Genomic DNA, 8516 nt, shown 5'->3' with positions numbered 1-8516 from the left:
TGCTCGGACCAGTTCCTGTGCCAGGTTGCAAGTTGGGCCACATGGGCAGGGACTCTTTCCCCCAGCAGCAGTAACAGAGGACTCTGTTGTGCCTCAGAACAACATGGGTGGCTTTGGTCCTCCCTGCTGTTCATGTTAAGAATAGAAAGAAATCAGTTTGTTTATTTTGTGTCTGGTGCATTCTTTTCTCCTGTGCACAGTTTTTATTATGCATGGGAGCAATAATGCTACACGTGGCAACTTCTCTGAGTGTCTTGGGCTGTCTCTAGGCTTGGGCAGTATTACTTCAGGGTTGTCTTTTAAAGAATTTCATGCATGCATTTTTATAGTATTTCATTTCTGCTGCAAGCTACTTTGGAGCCGCGTGCATCATTGACTGCAGGAGCTTGCATCCTCTTTGGAGTCTTGCAAGGCAAAAGGCAGCTCAGGGAGTGTGGCCCGTGCACGGAGGATATCTGGCTACTGGCATCTGCAGGTGCAATGCTAGGACTTCAGAGAAACAGTAAAGCAAAACATTGCTCTTGCTGTGAGAAATTCAGTGAGAAAAGTGATCTTTGGAAGATAAAATGTTAAATATGCAGTACATGTTTAGGAGGGTAACTGGTACCTCTAATAACAGCTAGAAGCAAACAGAGAGCTGTGAGAGCACAGCACATGCTTGTATGTATCACAGTAGGGCATGCACATTATGTTTTCTGCCAGACAAGATTTCTCAACGTTTCAAAGATATCCCCAAGAAAAGTGTTTTTAGCAGTCCAGATGTGAAGCTAAAAATGCAAAGAAAAGAACTGCACAGTCACCATTGCAAGTCAACCTTCTCTACCTATCTCACTGTGCTTTCTAAGGTGTCTCTGTTAATTTCACTCCTTTTGCTGTGCTGATCTGCAGAGATCTCGTCTATGATGAGTTTGTTGCAGGGTTGATGGAGGGTTCAAGGAGCTGACATCTGGCTGATACCTGATTCTTCAGTGTGAGTGCAGAAGTGTTAGGAGATGCAGCCCCACATTATTATATTTTACTTTGCAAGAGCTTCATCTCCAACTTATTACCCTGCAAAGCTGTTTGTCGTTTTAACACTTCTGCTTCATCTGCTTTTGTGTTCTCATTGAATATATTTGTGGTGTCTAGGAGTTACTGCTACTATCTGCATTTTTCAGAAACCAACGAAAGCTTCTTAAACTCTGTAGAAGTATACATTTTCTTTTTCACACATGCATTTTTATTAATTAGTTTTAAAGATACTGTGTTTGTTTTAAAGATTATAGCAGAACTGTTCTGATGCTGTTGACAAAAGTGTTAAGTAATATTCTTCTATCGTTGTGTCAATACTTCATAGGATTTTACAAAGATTATGTTCTATTTAAATGAACTTAATTATCTGTTGCCCTTTCACTTCCCAAGCTTTTTAACATAAAAGTTAAATAAAAAAAATCTTACATAGGTTTGCAAGTGTTAGTAGGAAGTTCAATAACAAGAGCTGAGCAAAATCTAAAATCCTTGACTAGCAACTTTAATCCTATTCTAAAAGCATAGATATGCACAGATAACTTTCTGCACCTGTCAAAACCTCTTTTGTAGTCATCATTTTATTTATTTTACCACATTATTCATGTCCTTTAAATTCAAGTCTTCTACACAGAAGAGCCGTGTCTCATCATGCTGTGGACTGAGTAGGTGAGATAAGCCCATTTTCCCATAAGGAGGTGTTTCAGGAGGAGAAATAATTGGCGGAGGAAGAGAATAATTTCCTAAGTGGCATTTCATCTTTACTGAAAGTTTCAATGCTTTTGTTACACGACTGTCATCTTTCAAATTCAAGAGTTCCATCTAGAGGAATACTATTTCATGAGCTTGGTTTTGCTGGCTTTTTAATGTGTCATATTCCCTGGCTGAAAATAGATTAATTCATTTTTTCTTCTCAGCTTTTATTTATTTATTTATTTATTTATTTATTTATTTATTTTGTTTTGACTGCCTACAAATTCCATTGTTTCTTCCTGGTAGTCTTTGAAACAACACTTTACCGTCAGTATTCCCTGCTTATACTTAAGATATTGTCTCCATGTTTCTGCTTACCAAGGGCTCTGAAGAAAGTGAAATTCTGGTCATGTCTGACTGTCACTTATGAATTTGTAGTGCAGAAAGTTGCAAGGCTCAGGTTTTCCTATCAACAGAAATAAAATATATCCTTAAGCAAAAAAATATTTAGAGTGGCTGAACAGACTGGCAACAGTGAACCATGTAATAATATAGAAAGTACTGAATGCAGACATACTTACTGAGAACTAATACTTCAGCAAATAGATGTAAATCTTTGTTCAGTCTGAAACTCACAGTTTCCAAGTCTCTTTTTCTTAACTTGTAGAGAAATCTGGAAAAAAATCCATCTGAAATACAAACACGAGCTATTTCCTATTACATTTTGGGGTTCTGAATTAAATTCCTGTTTTTGTTTTGTTTTGTTTTGTTTTTCATCTAATGAACCTTCTAGTCCCTTTTGCAGCTCAGATACTCCAGCTGATCTTTTCTAATATTCTCTGTTTGTCAGATGCAGAGATAAAATGCCTTGGTACTATTTAGTAATGAAATCTCATATCTAAAACTACATTAGAATGATCTTTTTATTCAGATGTGTGGAATTTGCTTGAGACAGAAGCCAGCTTTTCAGATGTCAGAAAGAAATTTTTCTTTCTCAAAACCGTGTTAGTAAGAGTGACATGGTGCAATAAAGAAAATGATCTGAAGAAATTCCATAGTTCATGCTACTTAAATTTAACTACTGCTGTAATTTTATTTGGTTAAATCAAAATCAAACAAAACAGAACAAAAAACACTTTAAGCTTTCCTGGGCCTCTGATTTCCCAAACAAAATTAACCATACCTTCAAAATTCATACCCACAGTATTAGTGCAATGGCATTCTTATGCTGTATGATCTTTACTGGTGAGGCTGTATTGGCAAAACCTTCAAACTTAAGTTCAGATTATTTTTTAAGAAGACCCTGTGATGTGTCCGTAAAAAATCATGTTAGCAGAGCTGTCGTGGATGTGGATGCTACACTAGAAAACAGAGGGCAGTTCAGTGGGGTTGAGATTGTAAACACAAGTTGCCTGGACTTTGTCTGTATTGTTCAGCAAAAGAAAACAGAAGAATTATTGCAACAGAGCTACATGGAATAGCCTGTATTTATAATGCTTAGAGCTAGTCCCTTAGCAGCAGATCTGTATTGGAAACCTCTGATTCAAACAGTCCACAACAGAGCCTGCAAGGCACGACCTAAGAGTTAACTACTATGGATGGTCAGAAGGCCAGTCAGATTGCACTTGCTCCTTGGCCAGCTTTTATTTAGAAGTAAGGATTTGCCCTTAATGACATGATTTACATAGAAAATATAAATACCTCTAAAAATATAGCTACATAAATTCATCTAAGCATGACAGATGCAATGTGTTTCTCCACTTAGTTAATTTTTATTTTTTTCTTTCAAGTTCAAATTAACATAGATTAATATTTACCTACACATTAGAAGCCTAATTGCATCTCTGATTTTCAACCTAAAGTTTATTTCAATTCTGATTATGTTGCACCAAAAATAGAACTTCATGCGGTATTGTCTTTGGTTTCCTTTTCTGCCAACATTTTCTGAAAATTTTAGATGTCATTATAAAGACAAATTAAGGTCAAATGCATGACCCCAGGCTTACATTTGTTTGTATTTTTAATGAAGCAACATTATGGAAAGCAATCATAATTTAATTTATCTGATCTGACACCTGCCACCTTGTTTCTGTCTGTGTTGGCTTGAGAGCTTATTCTAGTTTTTCTCAACTTTTTCCCTCCTCATTTTGTAATTAGCTTTGCAATTAGGTAATTTTAGGAATTCAGCAGAGACAAAAAATAAGTAGTCATGATTTTTACTACATTATCTACTGTGCTTAGAAGATGCTGACTACATGGATGTTTTTGAATAATTGGATGAAACTGACTGTGATGAGAAGTTTTCTTAGAATATGTTTCTGGAAAGGCCACTATGTCACATTCTGATTTAATATTGGGACAGTTTTACAAAGATACCAAAGGACTGCTAAAGTCTTTTGGCCCTTAGAGTGTCCAGAATGGGTTAATAATGTGGCAAAGTGCATGGGTTTAGCTATTGAAGTGGCTAAGAGCAGACAAAGTCTTCCTAAGCCATTTCAACTGGCACCTCCTTTCAACTTACCTGTGCAAGGTGGAACCCTTCTGCAATGAATTTCAGCCACAGACCATGTGTTTGTTTTTCCTGGATACCTTTCAAAAACCCTTGGAGAACTAATTCACAGCTGCCTGTGTACTAGTCTGTGGTTCGCAGGCTGAAAAGCATCTCTCTGTGGCCAGTAAGGAGAGTTGGTGATAAAAATGAGTTTTGAATGGCCGAGGACATGTCTCGGGTGGTGAGGTTTCTGAAATAAACATCTCAGTTAGATACCTCAAGGTACATTGAAATAGGTCCAGGATAAAATACAGAGGTAGAAATTTGAAGGAAATTTTTGTCCTTTGTGTCAATACTGGTGGAAATACTATCTCCTTAATATTCTACTTGACAGAGCAGAAATGAGCTCTGAAAAATCTCATCATAAGGAAAATCTCATTTTGGCAATCTTTAATTCCAAATAATGGGATCTTTCAGTCTTTGCCAGGACTGTGATCTCATGCTGTGGCCCTGTAGTTAAATGTCACTCTGTACAATACCCACTAAAAGCCAAGGACTATGTTCTTGTTCATCATGTTATTGAGGTGATGAAATTATGGTTCTGTGCCAGCAGAAGGTCAAATTTATGGATAAGTATTCAGATATAAGTTGCTCAGGTAAGGTCATCCATTTATTTGCACATATATTTAGTTTACTTGCTAAGAATAATTTCACCTTGCAAGTAATACTATTTGAACAGGATAATTTCTGGAGAAAAACTGTGGTCCATAAAGAACATTCCAAACAAGATAATTTTAAAGCAGATTTAATTGTGAAAAAATATTGCTTTTCAAAACAATGAGATGTTTTTATAACTGTGAAATATGTACTAAAAAATCCAGGAAGCATATAGTACAAAGCCTACAACATCCTTAGTTTTCCTCCCTGTGTACATACATGCCCATCATCCATCAGCTGAAGATCCTAGCTAGCTGTCATATGAAATGTCACTCCAGAGTGTTTACATTTGCCTTTTGCATGGTGATATTTGTACTGAAACTTACTGTCTATTAAGTTTTAAGCTGTGGTCTAAACTGATATCTTCAGCCCAGAGAAACATTTATACATGTTAACAACCAAATTAAACATATTTTAAATGCTCCCTCAGTTGAGATCCAGGATCTTGTTTTAGAATCTCCCAAGCCCATGACTCAATATATAGAAGACCAAATTTTTTTAGGCAGTAAACAAATGAAGGGTGCTGTGAACTGCCCTTGTCTGAACTGTAGAGAAACCTCAGGAAGAGCAGGCAGAGGAAAAGAAGATGGTCTGATGCTTCCATAAATAGAGCGTGGAAAATGTCTAATATCCTAATGGATTTTTTTTTTTTTTTCCAGTGGAAGGTGTATAATTAAATCAAGGTGGAAACGTTGCACAGGACTGTGCTGTTTTCAGCATAACTAAAAAATAAGAAATAAAAAAATAAACCAAACCAAACCAAAAAACAAACTAAAATATTCAAGTATCTTCACCATGACTATAGTTATAGCTTTTGTTTTTAAAAAACTTTTAAATTAGAAATTTAATTTTAACAACATTTGACATAGACTTAGTGTATCCATTTTAATTAAAGAACACCTGACGCGAGATTCTGCTTTTTGAGGGGGAGCGGGGAAATGTGTGTGTTTTGGCTCTGTTCTGAATCAAAACCAAAACAAGTCTTGGAGTCTTAATGTTTATAGGGATTTTTTTTATTATTATTTTTTAAATTTATTTTATTTATTTTTTTTTTTACCTGAACGCACATATGGGATCAGGCTATAGCTGGCATTTGAAGGTGAATGAATGAATTAGTAGAGGCTACCAAACATAGTTTATACCAAAATTCCTTCCTAAGAAATCAGCAGAATTTAAAAGACTGCTTGAGTATATTCATTGCCAACATCTGCCAAGAATATTCATAAAAGGAGACAGGCTAGTGGTGGATGACAGGATTATCGTCGGAGGCCAAGGACTTCACTTTCCATTTGAGAGATACAAGGGCAGAGATAGGGGAGATTTATGTAAATTTGATTAATTTAAGTCCCCAGACAAACATAATATATCTCCAGCCATCAAAGTATGATAGAATTAGAAATAGTAGAGTTGATATACTCATACCCTTCCCTAAACTTCTCATGGGGTTAAACTGGATGCAGAGATCACTTTGGTAACAAATCCTCCCTTGGCCTCTTGACAAAACATGTCATTGTCAGCTTGGCCAGTGGGAAAACATCAGTTCATTTTTGTCTATTTTTTGAATTATGAGTAGCCAAAACTCTTGGTATAAAAGAAAAGAAGTGTTCAGGCATTCTAATATAATTGACTTTAAAGAAAAAAATGTTTTGAAACCTTACATAATGGATGATTACCATTACTGTGTAATTATTTACTTACAGATCAGATGACTGTTTATTTTTGCCTGAGCATAATGTAGCTCTCCTTAGCTACAAACCCAAAATATTGATGAGTCAGGTAGCTAAAACAAGAAGCAGAATTCAGGATGCTTCAAATAATGCCAAACATTTTATGTAAGATATATCTAATTAAAAATTAGTCTCCTACTTATTAGCAGACAACAGATGTCTACCTTTTCTTCCATCTTTTTTTTTTTTTTTTTTTTTTTTTTTGTACATAGGATGGATCTGGATCCTGACTGAATATATTTTCTGTAGTAGTGCGTATAGTTATACATTTTGTATAAGTAATATCATACATATTTGGGTGAACTTCTCTTCTTTTAACCCAGCTAATTTTGAATTCATGTTTCTTTTCTTGTCTTCTGGTGTTTAAAAGTGAAAAATGTAATGCCAATACCAATAGCAATAAAAACAATGAACTTCACCTTAGAGGTCCACACAGGCTTTAAAACATGGATAGAAGACAAGCATTTTCACTTTTTTTCCAATTCAGAAATTATGATAGGACCATACATGAAAATATACCACCCAGAAAGCTGCATACCATCAGTTAAAATACACTCCAAGTAACTCTGAAGTGTCAGAAAAAAATATATTTTTAAAAATGTAGACTGCCTGGGAACTCTGAAACTACCAAGTGAAGATGCTCACCTCCAGATTTGAAACCAGTGACTGACTGATGCTTCTGCTTGTTTGACCTCTGCTACTGGGGGAGCTGGGATCCTGTGATTACTCTGGCAAGTTCAGTAGTGTAGCCAGCCACAATGGTCTTTACTTTAATTCCGGACACATTGCTGATCCTTTAGACCTACTGGAAGAGGTTTTGTATTTGAAGGCAGATGTAGGTCTTCAAAGGCCTGAGAAGCTCTTCAGCGTTTATTCTCATTGTTTTGACATTAGGTACATCACCTCATCTGTTTTGCCAGCTGCCTTGGAGAGATGTGTTTCTGTAACGGCTTATCCTACAAGTTAAAAGGGAACAGTTAAGCTTGTTTGTTTGTGGTATGAGTTGCTTTGCATCCAGGCACATAAGAAGGTCATTAAAATCCAAATGACAGAAGGTGAAAATACTGGCACAACAGCTACTGTGTCATGATATCATCGATTACTCATTAGCAGTTTTAGAGGTGGGCTTTTCACAGTAGGCCTGTTGTATGGAAAATTAACCAGGCCATAAGATCTCACAACATGCTGTTATGGGTGTTTATCCTCCTGCCATTGTGTTGGGACAAGTATTTCTCCTCCTCCTAGCACCATGGGTGTCACTTGCTGCAGCCTAAGAAGCAAAAGCTGATCCCTCTTCTACTCTTTGAAAGTTTGTGTGCTAAATTAATGCAGATATTAAAAGGGTAATATGCAGCTTCATTCACTGTCCTAAAACATGTGGGAAAACATTTATTTCTCACAGTCTTTCTAACTTTTCCTGTAATTTTCCCTGTGCTATTAAAAAAAGATATTCTGAGCTAACAAGAGTTAGAAGCAGCTCAAGTCTGTTACAGTTTTAGGATTTTTACAACATGTACTTGCGATTACAAGTTAATGTACATATGATGTACAACATTAACTGATGAATCCTCACAACACTTCCAGAACTACAGCTTGCGCTAAATACTGTATTGTCTGATTCCATCACATATCCCAGAAAGACGCACATAGATATTAAGAGTGACTGAGTAGTATGGGGCTAGCCAGCTAGTGCCTGGGCACCATGATGAGAGCTTAGGAACCAGAGATCTGACTTCAGGTCATTACTGTGTGGCTAACTCTTTTTCCTTTGTTTTTCTTCTCCTTTTTAATCACCTTTCTTTCCTTTTCTTTCTTTCATTTTCTTTCTTTCTTTCTTTTTCTTTCTTTCTTTCTTTCTTTCTTTCTTTCTTTCTTTCTTTCTT

The 8516-nt window shown here is 36.1% G+C and overlaps 1 long non-coding RNA gene across 3 annotated transcripts in view; it reads right to left on the bottom strand.

Moving 5' to 3' along the window:
- Positions 1–8516, bottom strand: part of LOC118160909 — a 10305-nt gene continuing 1789 nt past the window's right edge. The window contains exons 2-6 of one of the 3 annotated variants that reach the window (XR_004747744.1): positions 7279–7589; positions 4220–4364; positions 2280–2371; positions 2077–2164; positions 1–126 (exon numbers count right to left, since the gene is read on the bottom strand). This is a non-coding gene — a long non-coding RNA (uncharacterized LOC118160909). Of the gene's footprint in view, positions 127–1932; positions 2165–2279; positions 2372–4219; positions 4365–7278; positions 8425–8516 lie in introns of those variants that run through there. The other 2 variants (XR_004747741.1, XR_004747743.1) reach the window with 2 other exon arrangements.

The sequence above is a fragment of the Oxyura jamaicensis genome, chromosome 1, assembly GCF_011077185.1.
Source record: "Oxyura jamaicensis isolate SHBP4307 breed ruddy duck chromosome 1, BPBGC_Ojam_1.0, whole genome shotgun sequence".
Classification (NCBI taxonomy): domain Eukaryota; kingdom Metazoa; phylum Chordata; class Aves; order Anseriformes; family Anatidae; genus Oxyura; species Oxyura jamaicensis.
The sequence above is the reverse complement of the archived record's forward strand: the minus strand, read 5'-3'. Positions and strand labels throughout refer to the sequence as shown.